General features: G+C 48.8%; 1 protein-coding gene across 1 annotated transcript in view; it reads right to left on the bottom strand.

Moving 5' to 3' along the window:
• Limk2 (LIM domain kinase 2) overlaps positions 1 to 16,037 on the bottom strand; it is a 54,794-nt gene extending 38,757 nt beyond the window's left edge. Inside the window, exon 1 of the mRNA XM_051165282.1 lies at positions 15,928 to 16,037. The gene's annotated coding sequence lies outside the window, so the exon portion shown is untranslated. The remainder of the gene's footprint in view (positions 1 to 15,927) is intronic.
• Between the last annotated feature and the right edge of the window lie 2,712 nt (positions 16,038 to 18,749).

Genomic DNA, 18,749 nt, shown 5'->3' with positions numbered 1-18,749 from the left:
CTCACTGCCCACCCTGCCCATCATCTGCCTGGGACTTGTGTGGAGCACTTTCCTTTTTCACTAGCAGACCCTCATGGCCAGCCAGGTCACTCTGGGTATCAGCATCACTCTCCCTCCAGTTTCTCTAGTTACCAGCAGTGGCTCCATCACTGTGCGTGCTTTCCCATTGCTCCCTTTCAGTGTTTTAGAATGATTTTTTCCCACACTAATAATTTGGACACATCATGTAACTGGGTGGTGCTATTGTACATTTTTGGTTTCCTATTTGCCATTCCTAATTTCGACTTGGCTTCTACCCAGGTATTCTCTTTTCTTCCCGTGACGGCTGGTTACTGTGATGTCTTAGTCAGGGATGGTTGGACGATGGCTTGAGTCCAGGAACTCACAGTGAGCCGGGACAGCAAAACTGTGGAACGGCGGCACTCCATCACCTCCCCGAAAATGACTCCAGGAGTAGTGGGTATTTAGTTTTCAGACTAGAAAACACTTACGGAGATCCGAGAGTCAGGCACAGAGGTAAACTTGGTATGCATGCACATACTCTCATTGAATTTCTCATTGTAAGGGTTGCTACCTCTTTTTTGTTTGTTTCTCTGTGTAGCCTTGGCTGTCCTGGAACTCACCATGTAAACTAGGCTGGCCTAGAACTCAGCAATCCACCTGCCCCTGCCTCCTGAGCGGAGGGATTTAAGGCAAGTGCCAACATTGTCCTGCTTGCCACCTCCTTTTTACATATGAAGAAATGAAGGTTTTTCTCCAGTTGAGAAGGTTGCTCAGTCTCATGAAATAGAACCGGGAGGGATTTAACTTGAGTATCTGAGCTCCAGGTGCGACACACTGGCACTGCTGCAAACAGCTATTCTGTACTTGCTACTTGCTTACAGTGGTATTTTTCAAGGTGTGGTCGAATGAACAGCTATCCTGAACTCCTCTGGGAAAAGGAATTATCCCTGGCACCACTCAGGCTCACAGCAACATGGTTTCTGAGGGTGAGGGGAAGAATCTGAATAATAATAACTATTATTATTATTATTATTATTATTATTATTATTATTATTATTATTATTATTATTATTAACAACAACAGGGTCTCTCTGTGTAGCCCTGGCTGTCCTGGAATCACTCTGTAGAACAAACTCAGAGATCCACCTCCTCTGCCTCCCGAGAGCTAGGATTAAGGTGTGTGCCAACTCCATTTCCCGCCAAGTGGTTCTGAAAACACTCAAGACGGAAAACTTTACTCTTTCCCAGGCACTTCTCTGTTTGATTTCATCTTCCTGTCACACTAGCCCTAGAAGTGGACAGAAACCACCATCACCCTCACTGCAAATGAGGATATACAGATAAAAGGCTCATTTTACTCTCAAGTTGCTTGGTCACTGTCAGGGTCAGGGTTGCTTAAGCCCTGAGTTTTACTGGGACTTTCATCTTGCTGATGCTGTTATTTCTCACTTGAAAGTCCTAGCTGGCCATCTTCCTCTTTTTTCAATGACACTGAATGGAAGATGAGTTTAGAAGACAGGGCCATTCTGTGCGAGTGTGAGCTGCAGCTGTAACAGCTTTTTTAGTATGTACAAGGTCCTAGGCTCCATTTCACGCATGCTCAGACTCATGCAGACTTCAAAACCAGTATGAGAGGGTGGGGTCGTGGACCTCTGATCCAGTCACATGTGCTTCAGAGCACTGTCAGGAAGGCTGAGGCAGAGTGACAGAGACTCAGAAGGAAACGGCCTGGGATGCCTGGAGCTGTTTTGGTAATGGTGAGGAATGGGGTGGGGTGGGGGGGTTGTTGCCAGGTGTGGTGACACATGCCTTGCACCCTGGCACTGACACTCAGGAGGCGGAGGCAGAGGCAGGAGGATGTCTTTGAGTTCGAGGACAGCCTGGTCTACAGAGCGAGTTCCAAGACAGCCAGGGCTAAACCCTGTCTCAAATCCTCGCCCTGACTCCCCCCAAAAAAGAATTTGTTAGCACCCTTCTAGCACTACCCAGAGAGAAAAGGGCTGTTCTAGCCTTTGATGGGGAGAAAGACAGGAAAACAGCACTGTGTACTGTATAGCAGCGAAAGGCATACTGGGGCTTTGAATGCTCATTGCTGCATTATACACAGAAGTCTTTTTTGGTTGGTGTTCCTGTGTTTTTTCGAAACAGGGTCTCTGTGTAGCCCTGGCTGTCTTGGAACTCAATCTGTAGACCAGGCTGGCCTCGAACTCAGAGATCTGCCGGCCTCTGCTTCTTGAGTGCTGGGATTAAAGGCGTGCGCCGCCACCACTCGACTACAGACAGAGATCTTATTCTATTGTTCATCTCAGAAGAAACGCTCTTGGCCAGGAGAATACTGTACAGTAGGGCCGATGAGGGTGCATATGAGAAGGACTTTATTCAAGCTCTCTGAAACGTCATTCCACAAACTCACCATTCACCTAGCAAACACCCTGAGACTGCTCCATTCTCGGCTGCTTGCTACGCAGTCTACAGAGGTAGATTAGATATGGTTCCACCCTTGGAAAACTACACTTGAAGACTGCAGCTGGGTGTGCAAACAAATACCAGCAGGGCTGCAACTCATAACAAGGAGAGTGAGAAAAAGTCTCCTCTGATTGGTGGGGATGGCGTGGGGTGGGGTTCCTCCAGAGGACGTGCGGTATCAGTTGACGCAGCAGGCTGATTGCCAGGCCGACAAGAGGCCTTCTAGCTTGAAGGGCCAGCATAACCCTGAGCATATCCATTAGCTACAGTGTAGCCCACACGTCGTTGGCAGTGACCACAATGGAAGGGGGATGGGAGGAGTGCTAGATTACTGCAGACCAGCCCCTGCAACTAAGCCACTAAAGACGCAGCGGAGGGTCATTTATCAGAAGCATTTAAGCAAGCAGAGGCTCCCAACAGCTAGGACACGAAGTCGGAGACACCAAGGAGAATGCTTATTTTCAGGTGCTGGCTTCACTTACACTAAGTTTGTTTCCCACCCACTGTCCACCACCAGTAGATAATGCCTTTGTCCTGAGGCCATAGCTCTATCGACCTGTTCACTCTATTTTTTTTTTTTTTAAGATTTATTTATTTACTACACATATAGTGTTCTGCCTACATGTATGCCTGCACATCAGAAGAGGACACCAGATCTCATTATAGATGGTTGTGAGCCACCATGTGGTTGCTGGGAATTGAACTCAGGACCTTTGGAAGAGCAGCCAGTGTTCTTAACCGCTGAGCTATCTCTCCAGCCCCCAGAACCCGCTCACTTTAACGGCTAAAATTTACCTGTATGGTTGTGAGCACTTAGAACCAGGCGGTGGCCCCTGTAGATTATCAGGCACTGTCATCTTCTGATGTCAATGCTAGGAAATTCAGGGTGTGGGATGTGGCTTAGTGGTAGAATGCTTGCCTTGTACCCATGGGGTCTTGGATGGATCCTTAGTACCAAAACCAAAAACACCACAAGAGCAGAGCTGGAAAGATGGCTCAGTGGTTGAGACCACTTATGGCTCTTGCAGTGAACGTGGGGTTGATTCCCAGCACACATCTTCTGTAACTCCAGTTCTGGGAGGTTTAATGCCTCTCTTGCCTCTGCAGGCCCTAGCCGTGCACATGATGCAGACATGCATACAATCAACATATTTAACTATAACCCCTGGAACAGAAGCTATGGGCAGTTGTGGGTGCTGAGAAACAAACCCAGATCTTTTCTGCAAGAACCACAAGTGATCATAGCCACTGTGACATCTCTCCTACCTCTACTTAAAAAAAAAAAAAAAACAACAAAAAAGTTCAGAAAACAATAGCAAAAAACGTTTGACATTCAGTGTCAAATGGTTTATTCATACGGACATTCTTCTTTTGACTGCACCAAGAGGAAAAAATCCTTTTGCCATACCAACAAATCTCTGAGGTGATGCCAGCAGAGCCTTAAAAGACCTGAGATCCCTCCCTGGTTACCAATGGCTTTCCCTGTGATCTCAGTCAAGCCTTTAAACCTCTCTACACTTCAGTTTCTTCTTTGATAAAAGGATTAGGGCGGGGAAACAATTCCATACCCATTTAGGTCAATGCTAAAAGAAGCAGTGGTCCTCAGAGGAAGGTGGGCTGGCTAACCACCGCAGCCCTGTCTATGGCTGCCATCTTGGTGTGTGACCCTAATCTGGGCCTGGGGTTTGGCCCTTAGGTCAGAGAGGTGCATACATGCCTTGGTGGTTTAGTAGATTCACTGTCCGCCGAGGCTGACAACTGAAGTCAGCGCGCCCAAATGTCCTGCACAGCTAGGACTTTCAGACCTACACTGGGCAGCATAGTGATCACATGTAAAGCCTGGCCATTTGGGATGCGCAGGCAGAAAGAGTAACTGACTCAAGCCCAAGAATTTAAAACCAGCCTGAGTGACACAGTGAGACCCTCCTTATCTTAAAAATAAAAAAAATGATGCCCGGGTGGGTGGCTAATTTGGGCACCAGAGGCTGCTCTGTACGTGTGGGCTTAAAGGGAACAAACCACCACAGAGATCTCTGCTGTCCGGGACTCACTACGTAGACCAGGCTGGCCTCGAACTCACGAAGATTCACCTGCCTCTGCCTCCCAAGTGCTGAGATTAAAGGCGTGCACCACCACACCCAGCTGGGAGCATTTTCTTGATTAATGACTGATGTGGGTGGACCAATCCACTGTGGGTAGTGCCACCTCTGGGCTGGTGGTTCTGGGTTATATAAGAAAGCAAGCTGAAGTCGGGAGGGGAGGTGTGGTGGCTCACGACTTGAATCCCAGTACCTGGGAGCCAGAGGCAGGCGATCTCTTTGAGTTCGTGCCCAGCCTGGTCTACAGGGTGAGTTCTAGGACAGCCAGGTTGTTATACAGAGAAACCTTGTCTCGGAAAAACAAAACAAAACAAAGAAAGAAAGAATGAACTAACCAAAGCAAGAAAGCTGAGCAAGCCATGGCGGGGAGGGAGGAGCAAACCAGGAAGCAGTATTCCTCCAAGCTCTTTGCTTCAACCCCTGAATCCAGGTTGCTCCCCTCCTGTGCTGTGGAAGTGTAAGCTGAAATACACCCTTTCCTACCCAAGTTGCTTTTGGTCATGATGTTTGTCACAGCAACAGAAAACAAGCTAGAGCAATGTGCACAGCCCGTTTCAAGGGCCACACATGATTTCACTGGTGTACTACTCATCACTGTAGCACTAGGGCACAAGTTAGCATCTCCAGTTATAAACTAATTAACAACTGAAGTCCTAGCACAGAACATATAAAGAAGCAGGTGAGAAAACAAGGCACAGAAAGTACCTTCAGTGCACAGCCAGTCAATGGCAGAATCAGGATGCGAACCTGACCACTTTGCTACCGGGGTAAGTGGCCTTTAACTACCTTATGCTGCTGCTGCTCTCACATACAATGATCTCACTAGCTCGGTTTGTTTGTTTGTTTTCCCCCAAGATAGGGTTTCTCTGTTACACAGAGCCCTGGCTGTCCTGGTCTGTCTTTGCAGATCAGGCTGGCCTCAAACTCACAGCAATCCATCTGCCTTTGCCTCCCAGTGCTGGGATCAAAGGCCAGCCCCGATCTTACTAGTTTTAACTCACAGACAGAAACTTCATTTTCAAGGTCTTAGAGAGCAGCCACCTACTCACCATCCCCACCACAAACCAGTGACAGCACAAGTAAAGGAATTCACTTTGCAGGTATTCCATTTTATCTGCTCTATGTGTAACAGCGTCTTCAGCTAGTGCTGTACTTCACAGATAAATTATTTTATTTTGCAGTACTAAGGACTGATCTCCAGGCCTTGTACATGCTAAGTACATAGTCTAATACTGATGTACACACACAAACACACATACACACACACACACACACACACACACGTACACACACACACATACACACACACACCAGCCCAAAGATAAAATTGCAAAAAAACAAAAAACAAAAAACAAAAACAAAACAAAACGAAACAAAAAAAAACACACCAGAATAACTTACCATTGAAACAGAGGTTTCAGATTCTAGAACAATTCAGAATTAGTTCACTGCCTTTCTTTCCATAGGTCCTGCCTGGGCTGTACCCACAGAGAAATGCACCTCAGGACTGCTGGGGAGCAGGGCCCTGGGCCTTTTCACTTCTCCCTACTATGGGGCAGTTCCTTTAAGGCAGAATACAAAGGCTTGTCTTTTTACCTGAACTTACAGACAATTTTCCAAAACCCAGTGTGTGGAACCAATTCCTCTCTGCCATTTACAGGAATTGCAGCCACAGCAGCTGCTAAGGGGAGGATGTGGAAAAGTGGAAGTGCAAGAAAGGCCACACTTACATCACATCTCTGGCAATTCTTTCAACGATTTCTATTTCCTATGCCAACGATGTGTCCGTCTGTCAGTGGTGACACAATGAAGGAGGAACAAAAAGCCCGAGAGTCCCTGAAGTCCCTTACCGTGAGTTGTCATGGGGTATCCTAATGAAGACAACTGCACAAATAAACATAAAACTACAAGAGAGGCTTCAGAGGAAGTGTCTCAGATGGGGAACTGATCATCAGGGTGAGGGATGCCAATGTCCCTGAGCTATCCAGGGAAAAGCCTCAACTACAGCAGAGGCTAATCGGGCAAAGAGAGGAAGAGGTGGCATTCCAGGCCCAGTGCACAGAACAATACAAGCCTTGTCAGCTGAAGAGGGTGAGACCCCAGCGGAGAGCAGGGGGCTTTGGACACAGGCCACTGTGGGGGAGGGTAGAGTATGGTATGTGCAGAGGATTTTTGTTTGTTTGGTTTTTTGTTTTCCCAGCACTGGAGCCTCGTGCACGCTAGGCAAATACTCTACCACTGAGCTGCATCCTCGGCCCCATTTTTATTTGTTTATTTATTTAGTATTTATTTTGGTTTTTTTCGAGACAGGGTTTCTCTGTGTAGCCTTGGCCATCCTGGACTCACTTTGTAGACCAGGCTGGCCTCAAACTCACAGAGATCCATCTGCCTCTGCCTCCCCTGTGCTGGGATTAAGGCTGTGAGCCCCAACCCAGGAATTTTACTTCTAATTATGTGTATAGGTATGCACGTGTGAATAAGATGCCTGAGGAGGACACAGATGTCAGGTCCCCTGGGACTGGAGCTGCAGGCAGTTGGGAGCTCCTTGACGTGGGTGCTGGAAGTCACACTCAGGTCCTCCTCCGCAGGAGCAGTCTTAACTGCCAAGGCACCTCTCTCTCTCAGCTGTCTCCTATGTCATGCACCCCAGCTGCTCTAGAGCAAATTCGTGGCTGAGGAGGTGAGAGAGTAGAGGGGAGGCTGACAGCTGTGCAGGTGAGAGGTGATGAAGGCTTGGAACAGGCGGGAGAATTAGAACCGGAACGAAGCGAACACACTTATAAGCACTATATGCTAGATAGAAAACGGAGAGGATCAGAAGTCGAGAGCATGTCCAGCTTTTTCGGAAGGCACAAACTCAGTTCCCAGCGCCTTCTCAGGTGTCTCACAAGCACCTTCAACTCCAACTACAAGGCAACCATCACCTTTTTCTGGCCTGAGGGCATCCCACACATGTGGTACCTAACACACAGATAAAAATAATAAAGATAAACCTTGGGAAAGCACAGGGTTGGATACCTTTAATCTCAGCACTTGGGAGGCAGGGGCAGATGAATCTGCATGAGGCTGGGGCCAACCTGGTCTACAGAGTGAGTTCCAGGATAGCCAGTCCTACACACACAAAAAACCCCTGTCTTGAAAAAATGAAACGAAACCCATAAAAAAACAACAATAAGCCCTACTAACCAAATCTTAAGGAGGAGGAGGAGGGGGAAGAGGAGGAGAAACCTTAAAAAGCCAGATAGATAAAACCTGACAGGCTGGGTAATGAAAGCTGAGGCGAAGAGGACGCTCCATTTGTGACACAGGTGGGTGGTGGAAGTCTATCATCAGCGAATTAGGTTAAAGTGGGTGCGGGGCCAATTTAAGGGGGACTGTAGTAAGTCCCAGCTGAGTCGACTGTGTCTGGAAGACATCTGAACGACATATCCAAGTGGGCAATGGTGTTGTTTGCCTGTGAGTTCCAGTCAATGGCTGAGGCACAATGACTGCTTGAAAAAGGAGTCTGAAAACAGCCTAGGCAACACTGTGAGATCCCGTTTGAAAATGCAAGAACAGCCAGGCATGGTGGTGCACACTGTTAGTCCCAGCATTCAGGAGGCTGAGGCAGGCAGGATCACTATGAGTTTGAGGACAGCCCGGTCTACAAAGCGAGTCCAGGACAGCCATGGCTATACAGAAAAAGAGAAACCCTAACTTAAAAAAAAAAAAAAAAAAAAAAAAAAAACAACAGGAAGAAAGAAAGAAAGGCGGGCTGGAGAGATGGCTCAGTGGTTAAGAGCACTGACTGCTCTTTCAGAGGTCCTGAGTTCAATTCCCAGCAACCACAAGGTGGCTCACACCCATTTATAATGAGATCTGATGCCCTCTTCTGGCCTGCAGGTGTACATGCAGGCAGAACACTATATACATAATAATAAATAAACCTTAAAAAAGAAAAAGAAAGAAAACACAAGAACAACAGAACTGATGTGTCAGGTATCTAGAAGGATTCACTGGATTAGAGCTCAGGAGCTTCAGGGGCCTGGGGCAGGAGGAGCTGACTTCAGGGTCGGCATGTGGTGGACAGCGGAAGGCAGAGTGTTCGTGAAGGTGTTCAGGGAGAGAACACCCAGACCTGAGAGGAAAAGGAAACTGCCATTACCAGAGAGGCCGTGGGGGGAAACAGGAGCATGTGGAATGTCATGGAAGCCGAGAAGCCAAAAGTGACGAGGCTGAGTGTGATGGTTTAGGCTGATAATCCCAGGGCCCGGAAACTGAGGATTGTGCGTGAGGTTGTGGACAGTCTGGACGATGCAGCTAGTTCTAAGCCAGCCTCAGACAGGCACACACACATGCCGAGGATGACAGACAAATGCTAACACTGTTAGCTTCTAGTCAGGGCCATACACTGTGAGAGGAACTTTGCGTGTACAACCAATTTTAACCTGCAGACGATCCTTGTGGGGACCAGCGCCTGAGCGTAAACCAGGAAGCCGGAGAGGGTTAGCAGCTCCAGGTCAGGTGAGTATTGAGGGAAGCTGAGATCTAAGTCCAGCCAGCTGGACTCCAAACAGACCCATGTTTCTCAGTTGTCCTGGCGCATGGATTCACTTTTCTCTGCCATTAGCAGCACCACCTCCTCCTCCACCACCACCACCACCACCACAAACTGAGCAACCCTTAACGAAAATGCCTGGGAATAGAGCCACTGCATAGTTTCTCAATTTCTGGAATATTAACATAACTTTACATGAGTCAAGTCTAAACATGAGGACAGTTTTTGCTTCATGCCACCCTTCTACATATAGCCTAAAGGTAATTGTACGAAATATTCTTAGTGTATCTGTCCCGTGAGGCTATTTACTTCACACTATATTGTTCTAGAACTTTCAAGATGCTTTCTATTATTATTATTATTATTATTTTTTTTTTTTTGAACAGGGCTTTCACTACATAGTCCTGGCTGGACTAGAACTCAATGTGAAGGTCAGGCTGGCTTCTGCCTCCCAGATGCCAGGACTGAAGGCATGGGCCACCATCATGGACCACAGTGCTGTCTTATTCACTACCCTATTGGTTTTCACAATCCCTCCAGACAGTGATAACTTTTAATTTTTCTTTTAATGTAACCCAGACTGGCCTCACACTCTTAAACTCTCCTGCCTCTGCCTCCTGAATGCTGGGCTCTAGGCAGCCCTACTGTGTGCCTGGGTCAGCTTATTTCCTCAGACTTCACAGATAAAAAACAAGGCTCAGGGGCATTAAGGAGCTAGACCACAGCTGACTCCTGGGAGTCCCAGTGGGAAAAATGGTCCTTTTGGGAACCAGGGAAACCTAAATTCAAATGTCAGCTGTCAGCTACAAAGGGGGTGGGGTGGGGGCCCAGGAAGATCAGACATCTATTCATCCTTAGCTACTGAGAAAGCTCTGGGCCTGCTGGGTGTGGTGCTGCATGCCTTTAATCTCAGCACTCTGGGGGTAGAAGAAGACCAGTCTGCGAGTTCAAGGCTAGCCTGGGCTACACATAGTGAATTTCAGGCTAGCCAGGGCTACATTGTGAGACCCTCAAAAAATAAAATAAAAAGTTTCAGGCCAATCTGAGCATTATAATCAGCTTATCTAAAAAAAAAAAAAAGTGGGAAGAATATGTACAATGTGCTTAGTATGAATGAGGTCCTGAGCTAGACATGTAAGCATGGCTGCCCGGCTTCTCACTTCATGAAGAGCACAATGATGGTCATATGCTGCCATGTCGGGAGTCTCAAGGGGGAAGAGGAAGGCCTAGGTGTCTGTCCTTCCTTCCTTCCTGTCAGGCAAGCCCCAGCCAGCTCCAGTGACCTGTTTGTGGTTTCCTCAGAGATAAACTGGATAAACAATCTCTTTCCTGAGACGTCACAGGCAGTCAAAGCCAGGGCCAGCACCAGCAGTGGCCAGCAGAGGGCGGAGTAGCTCCAGCCTGCTTCCAGGAGCCCAAAGCACAGGGTTGACTACAGTCTCGCACTGGGGAGAGCAAGAAGACTTCAAGGTTATCTGACACTAGCTGTGTGTGGCTCACATTACAGAAGCTGACATGAGGTTAAATGACACGCCCATAGCTCAGGAGTGTCAAGGCCCACCACAGCAGGAGCCTGGGTTCAGATCCCAGGCAGGCATCTGGCTTGCCCCACAACTGTAGTAGACAACGCTCACCTCTCCAGCTTTATTGTTAATTGCATCTGTGCAATTGTTTATTTTGAGACAGGGTCTCACATGGTAGCCACAAATTCACAATCCTAACTGCCTCAATGCTCAGATCACAGGCAGAAGGTACCACACCTGGCTTGGTTCTGGTGTTTGCTTCTGAGACAAGGTCTTACTGTATAGCCTAAGCTGGCCTCAAGCTCAGTCTCCGAGGCAGCCTCTCAAGTGTTGGAATTATAGGTGCGAATGAACGCTCCTGGCTGAGTTGTCTATTTTTAAAGCAGGTAACACAACTAACTCATTTACTGAGTTATCTTCAAGATTAAATAAGAGAATGCAGGTAAAACGCTAAGGACAAGGTAACATGGAGTTAATTTGTGGTTCCTAGAACTGTAAGTAGGAAACACACCCAGATGGGGACAATTCATATGGCTTGGCACTTCAGAAGTGCCCGTTGCCAGTCAATTGTTGTGCTACGGGTTCTGATTGTCTGTATGCCATTCCTGCACCTACCTTCCTAACTCACAAGGCGAGCAGACACAGAGTGCTGCCTGATGGCATGATCACAGTCTTCCACTGGCATTAGTCCAGAGCACAGGCATCGTCAAACACTTCTTACAAGGTACAGCTCAGTCTGTGCTTGTCATCCTGAGAAAGGAGGCCAGGCCATTTCCAGGGCCCTAGGAGTGGTACATTCCCTTTGTTCATGCAGCTAGGAACTGGACCTAACAATAGCAATTCAGTTCAGGGCCATGAAAGCCAGCCTGGCTCGGCTTCTCCTTCTCCTAGGACCTTGCTCCAAAGGCTAGGCGCCTGAGGAGGCTGAGTCACAAGAAAACTGAGAGCTCGGTTGTGGTGCAGTGATGCAGCCAGGCAGCCAGCGACTCCAGAGGGTTTGGATGGGAGGCTCTCAAACTTGAGGCCAGAGACGCTCATAGACCAGCCTGGACAACATGGTCTCAAGATAAAATCCTAAAGGGAACAGAGTCGTAGCACAGTGGCAGAACACCTCACCCAGTAAGTAAGGCCATGCAAGCCTGTGATCCCAAAGTTAAGGATATGGAGACAGGAAGGATTTTGAGGCCAGCCTGGGTTACACTGCAAAACTCCGCCTCAAAACTGTAGCAAGGCCTAGAGATGTAGTTTGGTTGGTAGAATGGCTACACAGCACACAAGAAAGCCTGGCACAATTAGCACAGCATAAACTAGGCATGGCGGTACACACCTGTAGTCCCAGTACTCAGGTGGGGGCAAAGAGGACCAAAAGTTCAACATCCTCAGCTATATACACTACAGGTTCAAGGCTAGCCTGGGATCTGAAATAGGTCTTAAAAAGAGGGGGAGGGCCAGGCATGGTGGAGCACGCTTTTAATCCCAGCATTCAGGAGGCAGAGGCAGGCGGATTGATGTGAGTTCGAGGCCAGCCTGGTCTACAAAGAGAGGCCAGGACAGCCAAAGCTACACAGAGAAACTGTGTACACAGAGAAAGGCTATACTGTCTCAAAAAACTAAAAACAAAAACAAAAACAAAAAACAAACAAACAAACAAAAAAAACCACACACACACACAATAACAACAAAAGAGTTGGGGACGGAGATAGACAGGTGGGCTAGCTGGGCCACCATTCAGAGTCCCACACTACTAACTTCAGCTGGGAACACCATGTGCTCTACTTCCTCTCTTGGCCCCAGGAGGGGCCCAGGCCAGGAGCTTCAGAGAGAACAGCTCCAGATTTAGACTCAATGGCGCTGTTCAAGTGAAGAACAGGCCAGAGGCACTCACAGTTTAAATGGGGCCCATGGGAAGGAGGGGAAAGGAACAGGGCTGGTCAGCCGTGTGTCTGGTAGATCAGAAGAATCCTGGCCAAGTGCCCGACGCCCTGAGCTACTTCCAGGAGGGAGGCCTGCCAGCTGGAATTCACTGAACAGGCCCAGGTTCCAGTCTCAAGATGTCCCGGGCTCCTGAGCACCTTGGAGGTTGGTTCTCAGAGGTGGAACTACAGATGTCAGTTTAGATCGGGGCAGAACACAGTTGAGGGGGGGAGGGGGGAGTTTGGACCAAATCCCAGCAAACTGTTCATTCAAAATCCAACCTCACCCAGTGAAAACAAAGGTGTGGGGAGGGGGGGGGGGGAGACATCTGCTTCCGTTCCTTTAACTGTAGCCCAGCTGGGAAGAGCAGGGCTGGAAGGAAGTCATGAGGAACGAACTTCTGAACAGACCAAGGGAGGGTCCTGCCTCCAGTTGGCTTGTACCAGACACTCTAAACTTCACCAGGACTGTGGGAGGGGCTGGGTGAAAAGATTGTAAGAGACCATCAGGCCCCTTTGCTCCACATCCCCCTTAGCCCAGGTTGCCCCTGAGGTCAAACAAACAGCCCTTCCCAGCCCTGAAGAGCTTTTTCTGACTTGGACAAAAGTAAAACTGGATCCCTAAGGCAGATGAGCTCACTCTGCGGGAGGTCGTCATGTCTTCCCGTTTCTACCATGAGAAAGTTCATGAGGTGAGAGATGTCCTTCAGGAGCGCTGTGAGCCGTCATCAGTAGGAGCAGACATTTTACCCCACCCCCACTACATCCCTCCAAAGACATGAGCTTTGACTAAATTGCACCTGGGTAATTCAAAGATGCCCTCCAGAAACTCCATGACTGAGGACCCATGAAAGTACAACCAGAAAAGTGAGTGTATTCCTGAAGGTGTGTATAGACGCACGCTTGCCACACAACAGAAAGCCACAGATACTAGTCATCAAGGTGTTTTGTTTTTTTTTTTTCTCATCAAGATGGTTTTATGGGCAAATTATCTGCTGAGTACTTTCGAGTATCACATTTAATCGATTACTCCCAACAAAGCTGTGAGGTGAGCAATACTCTCATCCTTGTTTTCTATAAGGGCAGGGAAGTCACCCAAGGCAACATAATACCTTGAAAGGCTCTGACTGAGAACTTGGCCTCCCTCTGTAGCTCACACCCTTATGCTATTGATCGTCTGTATGCTAACACAATTTACTTTCCTTTTTTTTTTTAAGGCAGGATATTGTACCTCAAACTCAGAGTCCTCCATCGAGAGCTGGAATGACAGGTATGCCACCCCACCCATAGATTTCCCTTCACAACCCCACAAACATCTGATCAAAACGGCAAAGGGTCCAGGATCTCAGTTTGAAGACTGGCTCTTGTCACTGTCACCTGCCGCCCCAGCCTTCTAACTCTCAGTGTGAAGGGCCCCAGCTCCAATAGGCAGTCTTTCCTAGTCATCAGAAGTAACCAGGACTAGCCAGGTGTGGTGGCGCATGCCTTTAGTCTGGGCTACAGAGTGAGTTTCAGGACAGCCAGGGCTACACAGAGAAACCTTGTCTCAACCCACCACCACCACCACACCACACACACACACACACACACACACACACACACACACAGGCTAACTTGTTCTACCCTGCCCTGCTGATCTGAACAGGAAAAAAATGACATGTATAGGAATGTAAGCAGGAACAAATACGTGTGTCAGATGCCAGGGCAAGGCTGGCCTTGGTTATAAAATGAAAGGACTAGCCTAGGGTTTTACCTCCAGGGCTCTTAAGCTCTCATAATTGCTGCTACTCTGTAAAACAGCACAGAAACAGCAAAATCCACTTCCCCAGGAGCAGGAGGAGGAGACTCCAAGGCAATCAGTAACACACACGTACACAGACACACAAACACATGGGCACACAGGGGGGGATCTAAAAGGACAGAAAACTGGTCCCTCTCCAGCTTTCAGCGGCCACACTTCCCCAGGCCAACTCCCACCTTGAACCTGGAGGGTGGAGAGAGGCCAGTGCTTAAAGCCCAACTAAATTAATTGACAGCTGCTTTGTATGGAGAGCTGCATGGAAGCAAAACCCGCAAGAAACGGTCTCTGTCTGCATCCATCTCCTTCTCAGGACGTGAGCATAAGATGGGGTAACACATGTCCACCCAACTCTATGCAGACAGCCCCCCACCCCACCAATGGGGAATGACTGTGGGTTAGAACTGTGGCATACAAAGATGAGCTCCTGCCCTTGAGAGGAGACAGTGCGTGGTGGGTGCCTACTGCACACTGCACACTGGGACCCCTATGAGCATTTCCACTTCCTGATAACTGAGCCCCAGAAAGCAGGCTTTAAAGCCTGTAACTTAAAAAAACAAACACATCTGGAGCCGGGTGTGGTGGCGCACACCTTTAATCCCAGCACTCGGGAGGCAGAGGCAGGTGGATCACTGTGAGTTCAAGGGCCAGCCTGGTCTACAAAGTGAGTCCAGGACAGCCAAGGCTACACAGAGAAACCCTGTCTCGGAAAAAAAAAAACAACAAAAACACATCTGTTTGTTTGATGTGTGTGTGTGTGTCTGTGTACAGGTGCACAAGCCATGGCATGGATGATCAGGACAGAGGACAGCTGCCTGGAGTTGGCTCTCTCCTACCACCACGAGGACCCAAGGATGGAACTCAGATAACCAGGCTTGGCAGCAAGGCCTTCTCACCCAGCCCCGAAACTGTAATTAGTAAGAAACTGAGTTGCTTCTCAGCTGGGTGGTAGTGGTGGTGGTGGCGGCGGTGCACACCTTTGATCCCAACACTCAGGAGGCAGACACAGCTGGATCTGAGTTTGAGGCCAGCCTGGTCTACATAGCAAGTTCCAGGGTACGCAGAGAAACTCTATCTCGAAAAACAAACAAACAAACAAACAAACAATAAAAGGAAACTGAGCTATCTCTCAAAAATAATACGGAAGCAATAATAAAGTCAGTCATAAAACAGAGGATCATGGGTGGTTCCTGTGGGTTGAGATAACACCGCCAGCCACCCTACACGCCACAAGGTACCTTCTTAGCCAGGGCTGCCGTTATGGGGAAAGCCTTCTATCTGGCCTACTTCCACACCCTAAAGTGGGCGTGTTGAAGAAACTCTAGAAGAGCTCCTCCCACCCCCACCCCCCAGCTCTTCTTCTAGCTGCACTTGACTCACTCTGGTTCCTGCACTTTAATCTGGCATGGGGGTGGGGGATGGGGGATGGGGGGTGGGGGGGGTGCAGCCTTGGCACATGCCTCTCCCTGCCCCTAAGGCCCCATCAAGATTAAGATTCTCTAGCCAGAAGCTTGTTTTCTGTGCTTTTCAGAACATGAGAACAGTGCGCGGGCCACAGTACAATGATAAAGAAAGAAGAGGCCCTTACCGGAAGCAGGAGCTGTGCCAGGCCTCAGTGGCCGTCTTGTACAGCCTCTGGCTCAGGGGAACATAGGTGCTACAGCCCCGACACCTCCAGGCGTCTTCACCTGAAACAAAAGCGAGCCGGTCAGAGTTCCTAAGTAACAGGAAGCAAGAAACACGATTTCAGTCGTGTGGAATACGGCCGAGCTAACAGATACTCCCACTGAAGGGATTAGGCCCCGCTCGTGTTCAGTTGCCCTGTCCACAAGCTCTCTGGTAAACACTTGGCAAGCCTCAGCCCAGCATCTCTCCAGGGAAGGGAACCCCTGCTTCAAAAGTAATCCCAATTTAAAAAAGAAAAATGGCCCTGACTGGGCCAGTGAGATGGCTCAGCTGGTAAAGGCACCTGCCACCAAACCTGATGACCTGAGTCCAGTCCCTGGGACCCACATGGTGCGGGGAGAACCTACTCCTGCTAGCTGTCCTCCGTCACGCACACAGGCCTCAGTGAGACAATAACTATTAGTCTGAGCCAGGCATGGTGGCTCACGTCTTTAGTCCCAGCACTCGGGAGGCAGAGGCAGAGGCAGGCAGACTGATGTGATTTGGAGGCCAGCCTTGTCCAGGACAGCCAAGGCCACACAGAGAAACCCTGTCTCAAAAAAAAAAAAAAAAAAAAAAATTAGTCTTTACTGTCAAACACTGTAAAACTTTTTCTGGGGGGGAGGGGCGGGCGTGGTGGTATTTTGAGACAGGGTTTCTCTGTGTAGCCCTGGCTGTCCTAGACTCACTCTGTGGACCAGGCTGGCCTCAAACTCAGAGGTCCACTTGCCTCTGCCTCCCAGGTACTGGGACTAAAGGTGTGCGCCACTGTGCTGGCCAAACACTGTACAACTTTTATGACAAGGGATTCTGATCTGTTTTTATCTGCTCCACCTTGGAAACCCTGTATGCAAGTGTTTCGGTCCCCCACCTGGTAAGAGTCTGGTTTATACTGGAACTACTCTGCAGTCTTGGAACCTAAGGGACTTGACTGGCCAGCTCCTTCGCTGCAATTCATTTAAACCTAGTCTGCCCCCAGCCAACAGGGAAAAGACACTGTGAGCACATGTGTTAGAATAAAAATCAAGTGAGCTGCCCATCCCTCCCATGTGGGCAGAGCCCCTTTCTCCTCATGGTATTCTCTCCTGAGAGCCTGGAAACATTCTAACATGTGCACACGCAATAAAAGAAAATGTAATCTAAAGTAACTGACTGTTTCTCCCCCGCCCCACCCCCCAATCTCTCCCTCCCTTTCCTTCCTTCAAGACAAGGTTTCTCTAAGTAGCCTTGGCAGACCAGGAACTCAATAGCTAGACTAGGTTAGCCTACAACTCCCAGGGATCTATCTGCCCCTGACTCCTGGGTGCTGGGATTAAAGGTGTGTGCCAGCACACGGGGGGGGGGGGGGGGGCGCCAGGGGGGGTCCTGTAGGCTAAGGTTATTGTGTAATTCAAATGCTGATTTCTGTCCCCATCCCCCCACCCCCCACGCCGCCCGCCCGTATCTGGTTGCAATCCTTGTTCTGAGAATCTCAACATTGTGTAAACACTGCTCCCCAATTGTCCCCTGATACTGCCAATCACTGAGCAGGGGAGAGAATGGGGCTGAACCTCCTGGCAGCCAGCAGAGGAGGAGTTAGAGGAACATGTAGGGGAGATGTCCAGGAGCGACCAGGAGAGAGCTCAGCAAGGAAAGCTACAAAGTGCAAGTGTCTCTGGGATGTACTCTGGGAGGAAGGCAGATTACTTTAGAACTACTCAGTTACTGTGTTGTGAAGCTCACTATAAAACAAGGCTAAAAGAGTCTCAATTATTTGTGTGATAACTGGGTTAAGAGAGAAACTGAAAAACAAACATGATTTTATAAAAATACACTTAACATGCCGCCGCCCCCCCCCCCGCCCACTTTTTTTTTCCAAGACAGTTTCTCTGTGTAGCCTTGGCTGTCTTGGATTCACATCAATCCACCTGCCTCTACCTCCCGAGTGCTGGGATTAAAGGCGTGCGCCACCACGCCCGGCCCCTATTCCTCTTTTTTTTTTTTTTTTAAAGATTTATTTATTTATTATGTATACAGTGCTCTGCTTGCATGTACACCTGCAGCCAGAGGAAGGCATCAGATCACATTATAGATGGCTGTGAGCCACCATGTGGTTGCTGGGAATTGAACTCAGGACCTCTGGAAGAGCAGCCAGGGCTCTTAACAGCTGAGCCATCCCTCTATTCCTCTTTTTAGCTAAGACAAACCCAGCCTTCCGGGCAGGTGTCCTCGGCATTGCAGCAGAAGCAGGACTGTGAGTCTAGGGGGCCAGCCAGGGCCACACAGAGATCGGGGCTCAACAGCAACTCAAACATCTAAACCGGGGCTGGCAAGAGGGCTCAACGGGTAAAGGCCCTTGCCACCAAGTTGATGGCCCGGGTTTGACCCCTGTGACTCACATGGTGACTTCCTTAAGTTGTCCTCTAGCCTCCACACTCCAAGCAGGGCACCATGGCGCATGTGACCCCCTCCACATACAAATAAATGTGAAGAGTAAAACAAAACAACCCCCCCCCACACACACACACAAACTGAAAACCTAAGTCTACTAACGGAAAACAGAACCCATTACTTTTTCTAGCACTTTTAGCTTTTTTTTTTTTTTTTTTTTTGAGATAGGGTTTCTCTGTGTAGCCTTGGCTGTCCTAGACTCACTTTGTAGACAGGCTGGCCTCGAACTCACTGTGATCCGCCTGCCTCTGCTTCTCAAGTGTTGGGATCACAGGTGTGTGCCACCACGCCCAGTTTAGCCTTTGTTTTTATCAG

This window comes from Acomys russatus, chromosome 22 (genome assembly GCF_903995435.1).
Source record: "Acomys russatus chromosome 22, mAcoRus1.1, whole genome shotgun sequence".
Lineage (NCBI taxonomy): Eukaryota > Metazoa > Chordata > Mammalia > Rodentia > Muridae > Acomys > Acomys russatus.
The sequence above is the reverse complement of the archived record's forward strand: the minus strand, read 5'-3'. Positions and strand labels throughout refer to the sequence as shown.